Below are 18,358 nucleotides of genomic sequence, written 5' to 3' on the forward strand. Positions count from 1 at the left end.
AGCCAGGATGGTCTCGATCTCCTGACCTCGTGATCCGCCCGTCTCGGCCTCCCAAAGTGCTGGGATTACAGGCTTGAGCCACCGCGCCCGGCCAAACCAATGTATTTCTTAAATAGATTTGATTGATGTTTCATGCCTCCCTAAAATATGTAAAACCAAGCTGTACCCTGACCACCTTGGGTGTTCTCAGGATCGTCTGAGGGCTGTGTCACGGGACATGGCCACTCATATTTGGCTCAGAATAAATCTCTAAAAATATTTTACAGAGTTTGACTCTTTTTGTCAACAGTATGATTGTGATATTCTGGATATGGAGGGAACAGTCATTAAGAAATGATACAAACGTTCTGTGGTGTGAACTAACATGTTTGCAATTTTCAAAAAATGCAACACTTTCAACAAATGAATAGCATTAAAAATACAGTAGAAAAAATAGAATAGAAAGAGCTCTTACAGATCTTACAGAATAAAAAGAGAATTAAGGAGACACCAATCGGCTAGGCGCAATGGCTCATGCCTATAATCCCAGCACTTTGGGAGGCCAAGGATGGATCACGAGGTCAGAAGTTCAAGACAAGCCTGACCAAGATGGTGAAATCCCGTTTCTACTAAAAATACAAAAATTGGCTGGGAACAGTGGCTCACACCTGTAATTCCAGCACTTTGGGAGGTCAAGGCGGGTAAATCACCAGGTCAGGAGTTCAAGACTAGCCTGGTCAACATAGTGAAACCCCATCTCTATTAAAAACACAAAAAATTTGCTGGGTATAGTGGTGGGCGCCCATAATCCCAGCTACTCCGGAAGTTAAGGCAGAAGAATCACTTGAACCTGGGAGGTGGAGGTGCAGCGAGCCGAGATCGCGTCATAGCACTCCAGCCTGGGCGACAGATCAAGACTCCATCTCAAAGGAAAAAAAAAAGAGCGACCCCAATCAACTGTAATGTGTGAACCTTGTTTAGACATTTTTGAGGCAATTGAGGAAACCTGCACATGATTAGATATTAGATAACATTTTTAAAATGTTATCATAGATAACACAAAAAAATTAAGTTCAATACAATTTATACTGTTTATAAGTTAGGTTAAAAATGGTCTAACCAATGTCCTCTGCAAATAATTGTGGCTATGCTTAAATAAAAAGGAAGTGCAAGCCAGGTGTAGTGGCTCACGCCTGCTGTCCCAGCACTTTGAGAGGCTGAGGCGGGAGGATCACTTGAGGTCAGGAGTTCGAGGCCAGCCTGGCCAACATGGTGAAACCCCGTCTCTACCAAAAATACAAAAATTAGCTGGGCATGGTAGCTGGCAGCCAGCTACTTGGGAGGCTGAGGCAGAAGAATCACTTGAACCCGGGAGGTAGAGGTTGCAGTGAGGCGAGATTGCACCACTGCACTCCAGCCTAAGGGACAGAGTGAGACTGTCGCCAAAAAAAAAAAAAAAAAAAAAAAGAGAGAGTGCAGAGCCTACAGCTGACATCACATTGAGGAACTAGATGCTTTCCCGCTGAGATCAGGAACAAGGCGAGGAGGCCCCCTTCATGACTCCTATTTTACATTACTGATAAGACAAGGAAAAGACAAGCCATGGACTGAGAGAAAATACAGGAAGAAAATGACAGAATAGGAAAAGAGACATAGACCAATGCATAATCATAGTTAAGAAAAGTTATTACACCTCACTCAGTTCATGGAAAAGTGAATTGACAATAAGTCAGGAAATGGATGATCTGGAAAACACTACTGGACAGTATTGATCTAATGGACATTTACAGAACATCAAACCCAACAAGTACAGAACACATATCCTTTAGGTGTACACAAAATATTCACCAAAGTAGATGCAATACTGAGGCATATAAAACAAATCTCCAATTTCAAAGGACTAAAATTTAAAGAGTACAGTCCCCAACTTACAATGGTTCTACTCACAATTTTTTGATGTCTTAATGGTGTGAAAGCAATACACATTCAGTAGAAACCATACTTCTTTTTCATTTACTTTTTGAGAGGTAGTCTCACTTTGTCACCAAGGCTGGATGCAGTAGCACAATCATAGCTCACCGCAGCCCCAACTTCCGGGGCCAAGCAATCCTCTTGCCTCAGCCTCCAGAGTAGCTGTGGCTACAGATGTGTGCCACCACGCCTGGCTTTTTTTTTTTTTTTTTATAGAGATGGGGTCTCACTGTTTGTCCAGGCTAGTCTAGAACTTCTGGCCTCAAGCGATTCTCCTACCTCAGCCTCCCAAAGCACTGGGATTACAAGGCATAAAGCACCATGTGCACTCAAAACCCTACTTCAGATCTGGAATTTTAATCTTTTCCAGGGCTTGCAATACTGGGCAGCAGCAGCAAGCTACAGCTCCAAGCCAGCCACACAATCGTGAAGGTAAATAACCCATACTCTATAGCGGACCGTGTTGCCAGATGATTTTGTCCTTTCTGAACCAAACCAATGTATTTCTTAAGTGTATTTGATTGATGTCTCATGCCTCCCTGAAATACACAAAACCAAGCTGTGCCCCAACCACCGTGGGCACATGACTGCCCAATTGTAGGCTAATGTAAGTATGCTGAGCAAATTTAAGGTAGACTAGATTCGCTCTGATGTGCAGCAGGTTAGTTAGGTGTATTAAATGCATTGTCAACTTAAACAGTATTTTCAATTTACAATGGGTATTTTACCAAGGCTTTAACTGGAATGATGTGCTCTCCTTTAACGAATCGAACTTCACTTATAAAGCCAATAAAGTCCTTGGAAACTGGCCTCATATTTTGTGTACACAGTCCCTGTATGGGGTTTCTGATCTGTGGTAAGTAATCACTTTCTGACAGGCCAGGAACCCCAAGTTATCCTAGAACCTCACGACGAGAGGTATTCACCTAACTGATAGGTATCTGCTGATACAAATCCATGGCTGGGCTTGGCGTTAAAAAGTCTTATCTCAGATTCCTTCTATGAAACAAAGTTCTATCAAAGCCAATTTAGAACGCCCACGTGAAATATAATTATTCTTCCTGCACTGTACACAAATAATTAGACCAAGTACAATGAAGAAAACCAGTCCTACCATGATTTATCTTTTAATAAAAATGGGAAACTGGAGACAGAAAAATTATGTTTCAGAAACTATAGTACACCTGTTGTTAAATTCTAGTTACACCTGATTTTTTTTTAGCTTTTATTATATTCTACACTTTGGATTAAATTCTAATTTTTCTGTCTACAGGTCTCCAAAATACTATTTTCAAATCTTTCCTCCTTCTTTTCCTTTTTCCCCATTTTTCCTAATCTGAAACCACTGAACCCTAAGCTGTGCCTTCTTGAAACCCTGTGAACTGAAGACTAGACAACTTAAACTCCAGAAGAAAACAGCAGCAACCTATTTATATGTGTTGCTGTTGCATACTATTATGTTTCAGCAGGCACTGCCTCTAAGCCCCCAAAACAGAGAGTACTACTGGGAACAAACTGAACTCTTCCACTCCAGCGCTGCATTCGGTGCTCCGCAACAATGACCACATCTCGGCAGGAAGTAGCCAGAAAGATTATGATGCCCTATCTCCCTACAATTCTCGTGATAAATAAATATACAAGCATGACAGAAATCATGTGCAGATTGACAGTGGGAATTGTGGCAGGTCAGGTCGCACCAAGAACTGCTTCAGTACTGACTGTGTGGTTAAGTTAAATATTAAAAGCCAGTGCCCTTATACAAAGGCTGGGATGTAACAAAAGCCCATCAAGAGTTTTGCCTACGCCTTTCCCAGGCCTTAAAGCATGACAAAATAACTTACAATTTTTTTTTTTTTTTTGAGACAGAGTCTCTCTCTGCCACCCAGGCTGGAGTGCAATGGTGTGATCTTCTTGTCTCACTGCAACCGCTGCCCCCGGGTTCAGGCAATTCTACTGCCTCAGCCTCCTGAGTAGCTGGGATTACAAGCAAGCACCACCATGTCCGGCTAATTTTTGTAAATAACTAAGGAATTCTTAACAGAACCCATTTAGGATTAAACAAGTTTTATTGTGGGTCTGAAGAAACTCCCTAGGCCTCCACAAACAAGTTTATTGAGGATCTGAGGGAACTCCCCAAACCTCCATGATTTAGCAGGAGATAAAATAACAGTAATTACCCCAGCAGCTGGACCCATTTAGATTAAGTAAATTTACTAAGGCTCCAGAGGAAGGTCTTCAGGACTCAGACCTTATAGATTAAAGGAAGTTAATCACTTATGTCTTTAGATGAAGGCACACTTACACGTAGAGATAGAGCTTGGTATATAAGCTCTGGAAATTTTTGTAATTTATTTTATTTTATTTTATTTTTTTGAGACAGAGTCTCACTCTGTCCCCCAGGATGGAGTGCAAAGGGGCGATCTTGGCTCACTGCAACCTCTACCTCCCAGGCTCAAGTGATTCTCCTGCCTCAGCCTCCCAAGTAGGTGGGATTACAGATGCCTGCCACAAAGCCTGGTTAATTTTTGTATTTTTGGTAGAGACAGGGTTTCACCATGTTGGCCAGGCTGGTCTCAAACTCCTGACCTCGAGTGATCCGCCTGCCTCAGCCTCCCAGAGTGCTGGGATTACAGACGTGAGCCACTGCGCCTGGCAAAACTTTGTAATTTTGAGTTTTGCGACGATTCCCAGGCCTTCTGCCCGTAACCAGTTATAGAAGTAAAAACTCTTCCTCCCCAGTTCATCTGCGTCACGTTATCGGGCCAGGCGAAATAGCAGCCTGACCCTCAGTTTGGTCCAGGTACACAACTGTAAAATGCTATAACTATTTTTGAAGACTGTATGGCAGGTTTTTAATGTTAAACATACATATGATCTAGCAATTCCCAAAGTACCCAAGAGATATTTTTTTAAAAAATAGGGCACAGAAAGAGTTATACATCAGCCTAGTAAATGAACCCTGGAAAAGAAAAGAATTGTACAAGAATGGTCACAGTGGCTTAATTACTATACCTAACAATCAAAACAACAGAAAAGGAGAATGGATAAATAAAAGGTAGCAGACTCATACAACAGAATACAATAGAAAGGAACAGGAATAAACTACTGATCAAGGAACAAGGCAGAAACAGAATACATACTATATGATTTCATTTACGTGGAATTCTAGGAAAGGCAAAACTTCGGTGACAAGGAGCAAATCAGTTATACAACAATATACATTACTTAAAACTCATCAAATTGTACACTTAAGAGTTGTGATTTTGTAATAAAGCTGATTTTTAAAAAGGCTTCAAAGACATTTTCGAGTAAAAGAAAACCAGTAAAATTTATTGCCAGCAGAACTGCCCTGTAAGAGTTTCTGCAAACCCAAGAGAAATGATGCCAAATGGAAACTTGGATTTTCTGTGGTGACTGAAGATCACCAGAAATGATAAATAATGTTCACACCCCAAAAAAACTATCTTTTTCTCCTAATGTCTTTAAAATACATGACTGAGGCCAGGCGCGGTGGCTCACGCCTGTAATCTTAGCACTGTGGGAGGCCAAGGTGGGTGGATCACTTGAGGCCAGGAGTTCAAGACCAACTTGGTCAACGTGGTAAAACCCCATCTCTACTAAAAATACAAAAATTAGCTGGGCATGTTAGTGTATGCCTGTAATCACAGTGACTTGGGAAGCTGAGACAGGAGAATCGCTTGAACCCGGGAGGCGGAAATTGCAGTGAGCCAAAATTGTGCCACTGCACTCCAGCCTGGACGACAGAGCAAGCTTCCACCTCAAAAAGATAAAATAAAAGACTGTTTATAGCAAATATATTAAAATTGCATTGCGATTGGCAGCACATGAAGATTCAATACATAGAATGAAGGAGTAAGTAGGTACAAGTACCAGAATTACAAGATCCCTCATTTTACATGAAGTTGTACAAGATCACATAGACTGTGAAGAGTTACAAATGTATACTGTCATCTCTAAAGCAGCAACTAAAAATATAAAGTAAAAATGCAAAGCAGTATAGCTAAGTGGCAATTAAATTATATTAAATTAAGTTAAATTAGAATGTTAAAAAAAAAAAAAAAGTTCAACTGGCCCAAGGAAGGCAGGAATAAGAACAGAGGAAGAAAAAAAAAACAGTAAAAGAGACCTAAATCTAATTGTATTGATAATTACATGAAATAAACATTCCAATTAAAAGGCACAGACTGGGCACGGTGGCTCACGTCTGTAATCCCAGCACTTTGGGAGGCTGAGACAGGAGGACTGCTTGAGCCCACGAGTTGGAGAACAGCCTGGGCGACATAGCAAAACCTCATCTCTAAAAATAAATAAGGCACAGATTGCCAGAATGGATTAAAAAAAAAAAAAGCAAGACCCAACGATATGTTGTCTACAATATAAAGACTTTAAATATAAGACATAGGTCAGTTGAAAGAAAATGAATGAGAAAAGATAGAACATGCAAAGAGTAAACATAACAAGACTGGAATGGGTATATAACTATCAGATAAACTATATTTCAAGACAAAGTATTACCAGAGATACAAAGGGATGTTTCATGATAATAAAACAGTCAATTCATCAGGAAGATATAACAAAGATAAATGTGTATGCACCTTATAGTAACAATGCTTCAAAATATGTGAAGCAAAAATTGACAGAATTCAATGGAGAAACTGGCAAATTCCATAGTCCTAGTTGGAATTAACACCCTGCCACAACAGTTGATAAAATAACTAGAAAAAAAAAATCCATAATGAAATAAGATTTGAACATAATAACTGACTTGACCAAACTGATATTAGTACACCACTGCACAACAGAATGCACATGCTTTTAAAGGGCCTCTGGGACATTCCCCAACTCACACTACATGCTGGGTTGGGAAATAACTCCCAATACATTTGCAAAGACTGACATTCTACATCATTTGTTCTTTGACCTGAATGGAATTAAATAAGAAGTCAGTAAGTATATCTAGAACCCTCCCCCCACAATATTTAGAAATTAAACAGATGATGCACAGAAAGGAACTGCATTCATCAAGTGCAGACAATTGTTTTGATGACTTTCACTGTAAAAGGGAACAGAGAGATAGGGTAATGAGGGCAGTTAGAAATCATGACCCTTCTCGGCCAAGCGAGGTGGCTCACGCCTGTAATCCCAGCACTTTGGGAGGCCAAGGCAGGCGTATCACAAGGTCAGGAGACTGAGACCATCCTGGCCAACATGGTAAAACCCCGTCTCTACTAAAAATACAAAGAAAAAAGGCTGGGCATGGTGGTGCAGAAGAATCGCATGAACCCGGGAGGCAGAGGGTGTAGTGAGATGAGATCGAACCACTGCACTCCAGCCTGGGCGACAGAGCAAAGCTCTGTGTCAAAAAAAAAAAAGAAAAAAAGAAAAAAAAAAGAAAAAAAGAAATCATGACCCTTCTCTTGTCAGAACCCGGCAGTAGATCCCGCTGACCGCAGATGAGATCCACACACAATCTTGGCACCCTAGGCTTTCCCTAGTAATAGCCTAACCCCCTTTTTCCATCTGAGTTTCTATCCTCCATGAACTTCCTTTTCCAGGCAAAAAGGACAACTCCTCATACCCTCAGAGTTAATCAGTTGCACAGTCCAGGTGGGTGCCAAGCACTGTGTCAGTGACCCATGAGGAGCCAGACAAGGTGCCTGTCCCCTCAAAGAACTATCTCAAAACCACTGGGACAGTCGGACAGTTGAGATGTACCATGCAAGCCGTGGAGTCCTCATGTAATAAAGTGCTCTGCAACTAAAAAGGACACTGTAAGTAATTCTGCCAGAGAAAACTCAGGAAAGCTTTGCGGTGGACAAACATCTGTAGTGAGGCATCTTTTGAGATAAATAGGGAAACAACATAGCCTGTATAGGTGATATTAAATAAGTTCGGTTAATTTTGTTGAGTATGATCGTTAATGCTGAAGTTGTTTTTCTTTAAATTCCTTATTTATGAAAGATGTATACTGAAGTATTAGGATGGTGCAAAAGTAATGGTGGTTTTTGCCATTTGCAGATGAAATGATATGACATCTGAATTTTGTTTTAAAGCACTACATCACAGAAGTGTCATACACAAGTTTTACTTCATTCTACATTCACAGCAGCTCCACGAGGTTAAGTACCTTGCTCAAAGTGACAGCGACAAAGGGAGAGACCTGGATTTGAACTCACACTATGAAGGGTCACTCAAGACAGCAAATCCTGGTATAGACCCCTAAGTGAAAGAGACAATTTCCAAAGAGATCCACAGTTGGGGTTGCAGATTTGGGGGAAAGAAGACAGGTCAGTCATTTATAAGTGGTGAAGCTGGGTGATGAATCCATGGAACTTCATAACTACTTCTGGATATCTTTGCAATGTTTTCATTCTGAAAAGTTAGAAATAAGAATGTAGGTCTTGGCCGGGGGCAGTGGCTCATGCCTGTAATCCCAGCACTTTGGGAGGCGGAGGCGGATGGATCACGAGGTCAGGAGCTCAAGACCAGCCTGACCAACATGGTGAAACCCCATCTCTGGCTGGGCGCGGCCTGGGCGCGGTGGCTTACGCCTGTAATCCCAGTACTTTCAGATCACGAAGTCAGGAGATCGAGACCATCCTAGTCAACATGGTGAAACCTGCCCCCCTTGTCTACTAAAAATACAAATATTAGCCAGGTGTGGCAGCACGTGCCTGTAGTCCCAGCTACTCGGGAGGCTGAGGCAGGAGAATCCCTTGAACCCGGGAGGTGGAGTCTGCAGTGAGCCAAGATCACGCCGCGCCACTGCATTCCAGCCTGGCGACAGAGCGACACTCCGTCTCAAAAAAAAAGAAAAAAAAGAAAGAAAGAAAGAAAATAAAAGAAAAGAAAAGGAAAGAAAGAAACCCCATCTCTACTAAAAATACAAAAAAAATTAGCCGGGCGTGGTGGTGGGCACCTGTAGTCCCATCTACTCTGAGGCAGAGAATTGCTTGAACCCAGGAGATGGTGGTTGCAGTGAGCTGTCATCGCACCACTGCACTCCAGCCTGGGCGACTGAGCGAGACTTCACCTCATAAATAAAAAAAAAATGTACGTCTGGATGCCTTCCACCCAACTTCTTCCTCCACCTCCAGGAATTCAAGGAGTCATTCAACAGTCCCCTGGGGCTTGAGAAAAACGTTCCTTGGCCCTATGGGCACCATTCTACTTGTTGCAACCCATGCTCCCGGAAGAGTCCCAAAGTCCGAGGAAGCCACACAGCTGCAGACGCTGACAATCTGGACACAAGTACGCACCCATGTAACCCACAACCCAGGGATGTCTAACTCCAGCCGAGCCCTTCTCAACTAACCAAGGCGCAGCAGGGCCCCAGACCCTAAGGCTACTGACCCGAGTCGCATGGCCCTAGGGGTACCCCCACTATCAAGACCAAGTCTGGATATCTATCCACAAACAGTCCTCCCCCACAAACCCCAGTCCTTGCGGCCAAGCTGCACCATCACCACCACGGTGCACCAGCCAGCCACAGGAGTCCTAATAAATAACCGGACTGAGGTTGGCCGCGCCACTGCACTCCAGCCTGGACGACAAGAGCGAAACTCTGTCTCAAAAAACAAAACAAAACAAAACAAAGACCAAAAAATTAGCCGGGCGTGGTGGCGGGCGCCTGTAATCCCAGCTGCTCTGGAGGCTGGGGCAGGAGGATTGTTTGAACCCGGCGGGTGGGAGAGTGGGGGGCGCGGAGATTACAGTGAACCGACAATGCGCTATTGCACTCCAGCCTGGGCGACAGAGAGAGACTACGTCTCAAAACTAAATAAATAAATAAATAAATAAATAAATAAATAAATAAATAAAATTTAATAAACAAACAACCCGACTGATGCATAAATAAAATTTAATAAATAAACAACCCGACTGATGCCCAAGCCGCGTGCCTCCCACTAATGAGAAGTTTGCTCCAACCAAGGATATCATGTCCCCCAAAGCCACATTTGCTGGCCCAGAGACCTCCGGGACGCGATGATGGGAGGGAATAGCGCTATGCTGGTGGGACCGAATGGCGCTATGCTGGTGGCAGGATGCTGTCTGGGTACCCCAGGCAGAGCCCACTCAACGGCCCCCAAAGTACCTGGGACGCACCTGCGGAGTAGCTCGGGAAGTCGGTCCCAGGCCTGCACTGGCCCCTCCAGGTCAAGATACTGGGCCCAAAGCCCCGCCAAAAGCACGCAACAACGCCAACGCCCCCTCCCCACCAGAGGACCTCCGCCAAGACCTCTCTCTGGGGTGGACGGCGCACGCCCAGACCCCACAGCCGACACTCAAACACCATGGAACATGTGGCCACAGCATGGACTGCCCATGCCAGCTTTCCCGATCTTCCTTCCCGTGGAAGAGCCGCGGAAGCGGGGACCACCTCTGGGCTAGCTCACCAGAACTGTGAAAGGACACTCACCCCACACCGGGAGACGATGGCGGGACGCGGAAGTACGCGAGCTGGACCGCCCCTGGGTACGGAACTACACTACCCAGACTGCCCCGGGGCGCGCAACTACCCTACCGTGGATGCCCTGGAGCGAGGAACTACAACATCCAGAATGCCGCGAGGGGCGGGACCGCAGCATCCAGGAGAAATTGTGAAAAATCACAAAGTAAAATCTAACTTTCGGGTCCATGAGAAGGGAGGTCAGGTGAGCACTAAGTCTTTCTATTTAACTTTTTATACGGTCCTTCTAATTTAATTTTTTTTTAAAAAAAAGATGTTACTTGTCCTCCATCCTGCAAATTCACATCTGTGATTTTGCATCTCTGTACTTTATTTACTTACTTCTTTTTTGAGAAGGGGTCTTCTCTGTCGGCCAGTCTGCAGTACAGTGGTGTGATCATAGCTCACTGCAGCCTCAAACTCCTGGCCAAGCAATTCTCCCACCTCAACTTTCTGAGTAGCTGGGAATACAGGTGCATAGTACCACACCCGGCTAATTTTTTGTTTTGTTTTTTTAGAATCTGGGTCTCGCCGCCGGGCGCGGTGGCTCATGCCTGTAATCCCAGCACTTTGGGAGGCTGAGGCGGGCGGATCACCAGAGGTCAGGAGCTCGAGACCAGCCTTGCCAATGTGGTAAAACCCCGTCTCTACTAAAAATACAAAAATTAGCCGGGCATCGTGATGGGCGCCCGTAGTCCCAGCTACTCAGGAGGCTGAGGCAGGAGAATTGCTTGAACCCAGGAGGTGGAGGTTGCAGTGAGCCGAGATCGTGCCACTACTCCACCCTGGGCAACAGAGTGAGATTCCTTCTCAAGAAAAAAAAGAAGAAAAATAATCTGGGTCTCGCTATGTTGACCAGGCTGGTCTGGAACTCCTGGCCTCAAGCAATTTTCCCACTTCAGGCTCCCAAAGTCCTGGGATTACAGGCGTGAGCCACCACGTCTGGCTACACCCCTATTTTTTTGTCAGTTTAACTTTTTGTACCTTTAATTTTTGTGGGTACATAGTAGGTGGATGTATTTATGGGTTACCTGAGATGTAATATTATGTATTACAAACATGCAATACATAATAATCACATCACAGTAAATAGGGTATCCATCACCTCAAGCATTTATCCTTTGTGTTTGGAACAATCCAATTATACTCATCTTTTTAAATGTAAAATTAAATTTTTTACTATAGCCTGTTGTGCTAGCAAATACCAGGTGTTATTTATTTTTCTATTTTTTGTACCCATTAATCATCCACCACCACCCCCTACTACCCTTCCTAGCCTCTGGTAACCATCCTTCTACTTTCTTTTTTTCTTTTCTTTTCTTTTTTTTTTTTTTTGAGACAGGGTCTTGTTCTGTCACACAGGCTGGAGTGCGGTGCAGTCTCGGCTCACTGTAGCCTCGACCTCCCCAGGCTCAAGTGATCCACCCACCTCAGCCTCCTGAGTAACTGACACTACAGATGTGGTGTAAGAGAATAATACGCTCAGAAACATACCAAAGTCTTTGCAAAATGAGACATACTCTTTTTCTAAGAATTTGATAAAAGTGGTATTTTTAAGTTACTTCCTATTTGCTTCTTCTCAAAATGAAATAACAGGAACCAGATTTAGCCTTTCACCTTAATCAACACTTAAAAGGACAGAATATATGAAACATTTGAAGACATTTGACATGAGACAATGAAGAGCAGTGATCTCCAAGACGTGGGTAATGATGCAGGCGAGCCCTTAAACTTCCCGCAGATGGAGAGAATTTCCAAGTCACAGCACGGAGAAGGAAACTCAAGTGGAGCACGGAGTTCAACTTGAGGAGATGGAACTGGGAATCTGAGGAGGCCTAGGCAGCTAGAGTTCACAGAGCAGAGTACAGAAAGGGAGAGAGAACGCCAGAGATGTGCAGAGTCCTCTTCCTCAGGTATTAGCTGAGTGCTGACCAGCATGTACATGTGAGGAAACTCCTCAAAATTAGGGGTAAAAAACACTAGAAAGGGTTAGAGAGCAATACTGTGAGCTCAAAAAGAACATCAACACTGTCATGCCTGTTCCCAGCAGACAGAGTGGAAACGTGAATTCACACGGCAGCAAGTCATGTGCTCAGAACAGTTTTGCCTCTAGTGGGGCAAAAATCAACCTAAATGCTTCTCTGGTCTCACCCAATAGAGCTTAAATCCAAGACTAGAAAGGATCAGATTGTTCCCAAGTAACTTAACCGCATCCCAGATAAAAAGCTCAAGAATATTTAAAAGAATACAAAACTATCCAGCATCCAATAAGGCAAAACTGGGGATTTTTTTTTTTTTTTTTTCTATTCTTAGCCCTGCTTCCATCCTGAGACCCTGGATTTTAGAATTCCAATTTTAAAAATGCTAGCATGCAAAGAACACATTCCCCAAAATGAAGAGAAAAGTCAACAAATAGAAATGACACAGAAAATATAATGAAAAGGTAAGGGCACAAGGTGGGTACAGTGGCATGTGTCTGTAGTTGCAGCTACTTAGGAGGCTGCTGAAAACGATTGGGATGATTGCTTAAACCTAGGGGTTCCAGACCAGCCTGGGCAACCTAGCAAGACCCTGTCTAAAAAAGAAAAAAATAGGAGGCGGAGCTTGCAGTGAGCCGAGATCGTGCCACTGCACTCCAGCCTGGGCGACAGAGCCAGACTACGTCTCAAAAAAAAAAAAAAAAAAAAAAAAAAAGAAAAGAAAAGAAAAACCAAGATAAGAGCATTAAAACATTTATTATAACTACAACTTCAAGAAACTACAGGAAACACTTCTGGAAGAGTTTTTCTATGCATCATGCCATACTGGATGGCATGATGATTAATTTTACATGTCAACTTGGCTACACTACAATGACCAATTACTTGGTCAAATAGTTGTCTAGATACTACCATGAAGACATCTTACAGGTGTGATTAACATTTTCAGTCAGTTGACTTTAAGGGAAACTGCATTCCATAATGTGGGAGGGTTTCATCTAATCAGTTGAAGGCCTTAACAGCAAAATCTGAGGTTTCCAGAGAAGGAATTCTGCCTTAAGACTTTAACAGAAATCCTCCCTGATGTTTTAGGCTGCTGTCCTGCCCTAGGAATTTTAGACTCAAGATTGCAATATCAACTCTTACCTGAATTTTCAGCCTGCCTGCCCTACAGATTTCAGACTTGCCAGGCCTTGCAATTGTATGAGCCAATCCCTTAAATAAATCAGTATCTCTCTCCCTCTTGATAAACAGATGAACAGATAGAATATATATGTATATACACACACACACACATATATCCTATTAGTTTTTTCCTATCCTATTACTTTTTTCTTTATATATCCTGTGTATACATGTATCCATATATATCCTATTAGTTCTATTTCTCTGGAGGATCTTGACTGACACAGTTGGTATTGCAGCAGACTGGACATCTCAGGGGCAAAACAAGTTAGCCTGAAGACATGGAAGGGGAAACTATTCAAGGTAAAACAGGGATAAAATTACTCAAATGAAAATTTTTATTATGAAAAATATTTGATGAAAATTATAAGCCAACAGATTAAAGCATCTCAGTGAAGCCCACACAAAGGAAACATGAAAATAACGACACCAAGGTACAACTGCTTAAAAGCAGCTATAAAGAAACTTGTTTTAAAAAGCCAGAAAGAGGAGACATATTATGTACAGATGAACAAAGATCACGGCAGATTTCATTCAATAAAAAATGTGGCCGGGCGCGGTGGCTCACACCTGTAATCCCAGCACTTTGGGAGGCCAAGGCAGGCAGATCATGAGGTCAGGAGTACGAGGCCAGCCTGACCAACATGGTGAAACACTGTCTCTACTAAAAATACAAAAATTAGCTGGGAGTGGTGGTGTGCGCCTGTAATCCCAGCTACTCAGGAGGCTGAGGCAGGAGAATCATTTGAACCCAGGAGGCGGAGGTTGCAGTGAGCCGAGATTGTGCCACTGCACTCCAGCCTGGGCAACAGAGTGAGACTCCATCTCAAAATTAAAATAAAAAAAAAAAGCAAGGTAAAAGGAGCAACATCTTTAAAGCACTGAAAAAAAAAAAAAGCCAATGTATCAACTTAGAATTTTTTACCCAGTGAAAAAACAGGATGTCCTTCAATCAAAAGGAAAAGGATATTAGATGGAAATAGGGATCCACACAGAGAAATGAAAAACAGTAGAAAGAATATGTAAAAGCTGTGGTTCTATTTAAATAGCTTTAATACATAATAAACTTTTAAAGTAATAAGAAGGTATTGTGATGTTTATGATATATATAGAAGTAAAATGCATAACTATGATAACACAAAGGCCAGGGTTGAAATGGAAGCACACTGTTGTAAAGTTCTACTTTGTGTAAATAGTATAATACCACTGAAGGTAAATTGTGGTAAATTAAAGATGTGTAATATAAACTCGAAGATATAACTGAAATAACACAACCAACATATACCCAATGAACCAACAAAAGACAAATAAAATCATTAAAAATACTCAATTCAAAAGAGAGCAGGGAAAATAAGAATAATGAACAGATGATGGCTGGGCACAGTGGCTCACGCCTGGAATCCCAGCACTTTGGAAGACCGAGGTGGGGAAATCACCTGAGATCAGGAGTTCGAGACCAGCCTGGCCAACATGGTGAAACCCAGTCTCCACTAAAAATACAAAAATTATCCAGGCATGGTGGCACACGCCTGTAATCCCAGCTACTTGGGAGACTGAGGCAGGAGAATCGCTTGAACCCAGGAGGCAGAGTTTACAGTGAGCCGAGATCACACCACTGTACTCTCGTCTGGGCGACAGAGCAAGACTCCGTCTCAAAAACAAGCAAACAAAACAAATAAACAAAGGGAAGTTGCATGTTTCCAGTTACTCACAGTGGTCAATCTTTGGATCCACATTTCAGCCAACCAACCAAACTGTGAGAGCCCTTTCTGAGTCCTGAGCTGAAACATTAAGTGTAGAATCTCTGCTTAGTGGGCTCATATTAATGAATTCGACTTGATCCAACTTTCTGTTCCTTCCCCTGTTACCCCACACCCTTGATATTGATTCCTGAACATGTTCCCTGCTTTCTGCTTGTTTAAACTAGAAAATCAAGCAGTTCTTTTGGAATATAGTATACCTTCTCGTGGGTTACACTTTGTACCTCATCTTTAGGGACCTGCTGGGACTTCAGTCTAGGTATAGGTTTAGAAATGAAAAGGGGTGGTGCATATGGGTCTTGAGGAAAACCAGCAGTGTCTTGCAAGACAACTGCCTCAGGATAGGTCTTTACCATTTCCTCAGGCAATGCAAGGTTCATCCCCTCAGGCAGACGTGGAAAGACCAACATCACTGCAGGTTTGGAGGCCAACGCCACTGGGTTTGGGGAGACCTCTTCCACTGGCAGAAAGATTCATCAGAGTTTGGAGGCTCAATGTCTCTAGCCTTATTGAAGTCATCCAAGTTTACAGAACTCCATTCTTTTCCAATGTCCTCACTTTAAGAGTAGACACCTACGTGGCTTGGAGTTCAACTTGTGCTGTAATTCAGCCAATCACAGAATGAGGTTCTGCATTTGATTTTTCAGCAATTTCAGCCCTGTGCCTGTAGGAGATAAGGCTGTCCTTCAGGGTACACCTAGAAACTCTTGGATCATTTCTGCAGCACTTGACCTGGGAATTCAAATCCCTGAGTGTGTCCTTTTCTTTCACCACTTTGTCCAGTGACATTAGCATTAGCCAAGATCATTATATTCTTTAGTTTTCCAAAAATGTTTGAAAGTATCATATACAAAGTCACTTATCTCCTTGCTTCTTATACGTGGTTGATTGAGAGTATCCAATGTAGATATTTTGTGTATCTATATGAACATGCCACGGATTATCAGTGCTCTCTCTTTACCACTGGAAATAGAATTATTAACATCTTTAAATCAATTCATACTGGACAGCCAATTCCAGAACCAATTCAGAAAACTCATCTTAAAAATTCTGTTCCACTAAAACCACTCTCAGCACTAAAATCTGTATTAGGGTTCTCCAGAGAAACAGAACCAATTTTATATGTACATATATAAAACACATAAAAGAAAATTTACTTTGGGAATTGGTTCACCTGGTTATGAAAGCTCAAAGGTCCCATGACCTACTATCTACAAGCTGGAGAACCAGGAAAGCCAGTGGTATGATTCAATCTGAGTCTGAAGGCTGATAATATAAGTACTGGCCTGAACCTGATGGCCCAAGAATCAGGGGCATTAATATCTGAGGGCAGGAGAAGACAGACATCCAAGCTCCAGCAGAGAGAAAGAATTTACTCTTCCTATCACAAGGTCAAGAGACTGAGACCATCCTGGCCCACATGGTGAAACCCCGTCTCTACTAAAACACAAAAATTAGCTCGGCGTGGTGGCGGGCACCTGTAGTCCCAGCTACTTGGGAGGCTGAGGCAGGAGAATTGCTTGAACCTGGGAGGCGGAGATTGCAGTGAGCCAAGATTGTGCCACTGCACTCCAGCCTGGGGACAGAATAAGACTCTGTCTCAAAAAAAAAAAAAAAAAAAAAGAATTCACCCTTCCTCTACTTTTTTGTTTTATTTGGGCCCTGAGTGGACTGGATGCAGCCCACCCACACTGGTGAGGGTGATTATTTCACTCCATCTACTGATTCAAATGCTAATCTCTTTCAGAAACACCCTCACAGACACAGCCATTAATAATGTCTTACCCGCTATCTGGGTATCCCTTAGCCTACTTAAGTTGACAAATAAAATTAACCATCACAATAAAGTTACCTTCTCCTCCTAGTTTGTTGTTGAATGTTTTCATCTTGAAGATATAAATCTTCAAGTGGAACAGAACCACTTAAATGTTGTCAAATGCTCTTTCTGAATATTAAGATAATCCTGTGGGGTTTGTTCTTTGTTCCACCAATATGATGCATTACATTGATTTTTGGATGTTAAATTAATCTTGAATTTCTTGGATAAATTCCACTCGAATGTGGTATTTAGTCCTTTTTTATGTTGTTGGATTTAGCTTGCTAGTTTTTAATTGAGGGATTTGCACCTATTTCATAAGAGATATTGGTTTGTAGTTTTCTCGTGATGTCTTTTTCTGATTTTAATATTGAAGCAATATTAGCTTCAAAGAATGAGTTGGAAAGCGTTTTCTCCTCTTTCGTTTCTCAGAAGAATTTGTGAAGAATTGCTATGGATTCATTTTTTTTTTTTTTTTTTTTGAGACAGAATCTCACTGTGTCACCCAGGCTGGACTGCAGTGGCACAATCTTGGCTCACTGCAACCTCCGCCTTCTGGGTTCAAGCGATTCTCCTGCCTCAGCCTCCTGAGTAGCTGAGATTACAGGCTTCTGCCACCATGCCCGACTAATTTTTGTATTTTTAGTAGAGACGGGGTTTCACCATCTTGGTCAGGCTGGTCTCGAACTCCTGACCTCGTGATCCACCTGCCTCAGCCTCCCAAAGTGCTGGGATTCCAGGCGTGAGCCACTGCACCCGGCCTGAATTCATCTTTAAGTGTTTGATAGAGCTCACCAGGGAAGGCATCTGGGACTGAGCTTATCTTTGTGGGCAGTGTTTTCATTATGAATTCTATCTATTTTCTTGTTATAGGTTGATATGGTTTGCATGTTTGTCCCTCACATCTCATGGTGAAATGTGATTCCACATGTTGGAGGTGGGGCCTAATGGGAGGTGAGCAGATCACAGGGGCGGATCCCTCAAGAACGGGTTAGGCCAGGGGTGGTGGCTCGGTGATTATCAGACAGCTTTGGTTCACAGCAGGATTGTGAGACTGCATCCTTTGAACAATAGGCGCTAATTTTCTCAGTAGGTAACTGCAAGGCACCCCACGCCGGGGAATGAGGTCTCTCAGCAAACCTTTTGGTGGCAGGGCAGTGTGAGTTTGCCCACATCCTGCATTCATGATAAACAGTTT

The 18,358-nt window shown here is 42.8% G+C and overlaps 1 protein-coding gene across 4 annotated transcripts in view; it reads right to left on the reverse strand.

The window, feature by feature from the left end:
* ZNF169 (zinc finger protein 169) overlaps positions 1-18,358 on the reverse strand; it is a 99,996-nt gene that overhangs the window by 26,017 nt on the left and 55,621 nt on the right. For 2 of the 4 annotated variants that reach the window (XM_017847080.1, XM_017847083.1), the window contains exon 1: positions 10,391-10,470. The exons of 1 other annotated variant lie outside the window; for it this stretch is intronic. The gene's annotated coding sequence lies outside the window, so the exon portion shown is untranslated. Of the gene's footprint in view, positions 1-10,077; positions 10,471-18,358 lie in introns of those variants that run through there. One more of the 4 variants, XM_017847081.1, reaches the window with a different exon arrangement.

The sequence above is a fragment of the Rhinopithecus bieti genome, unplaced genomic scaffold (genome assembly GCF_001698545.2).
Source record: "Rhinopithecus bieti isolate Rb0 unplaced genomic scaffold, ASM169854v2 scaffold_29034, whole genome shotgun sequence".
NCBI classification, from domain to species: Eukaryota; Metazoa; Chordata; class Mammalia; order Primates; family Cercopithecidae; genus Rhinopithecus; species Rhinopithecus bieti.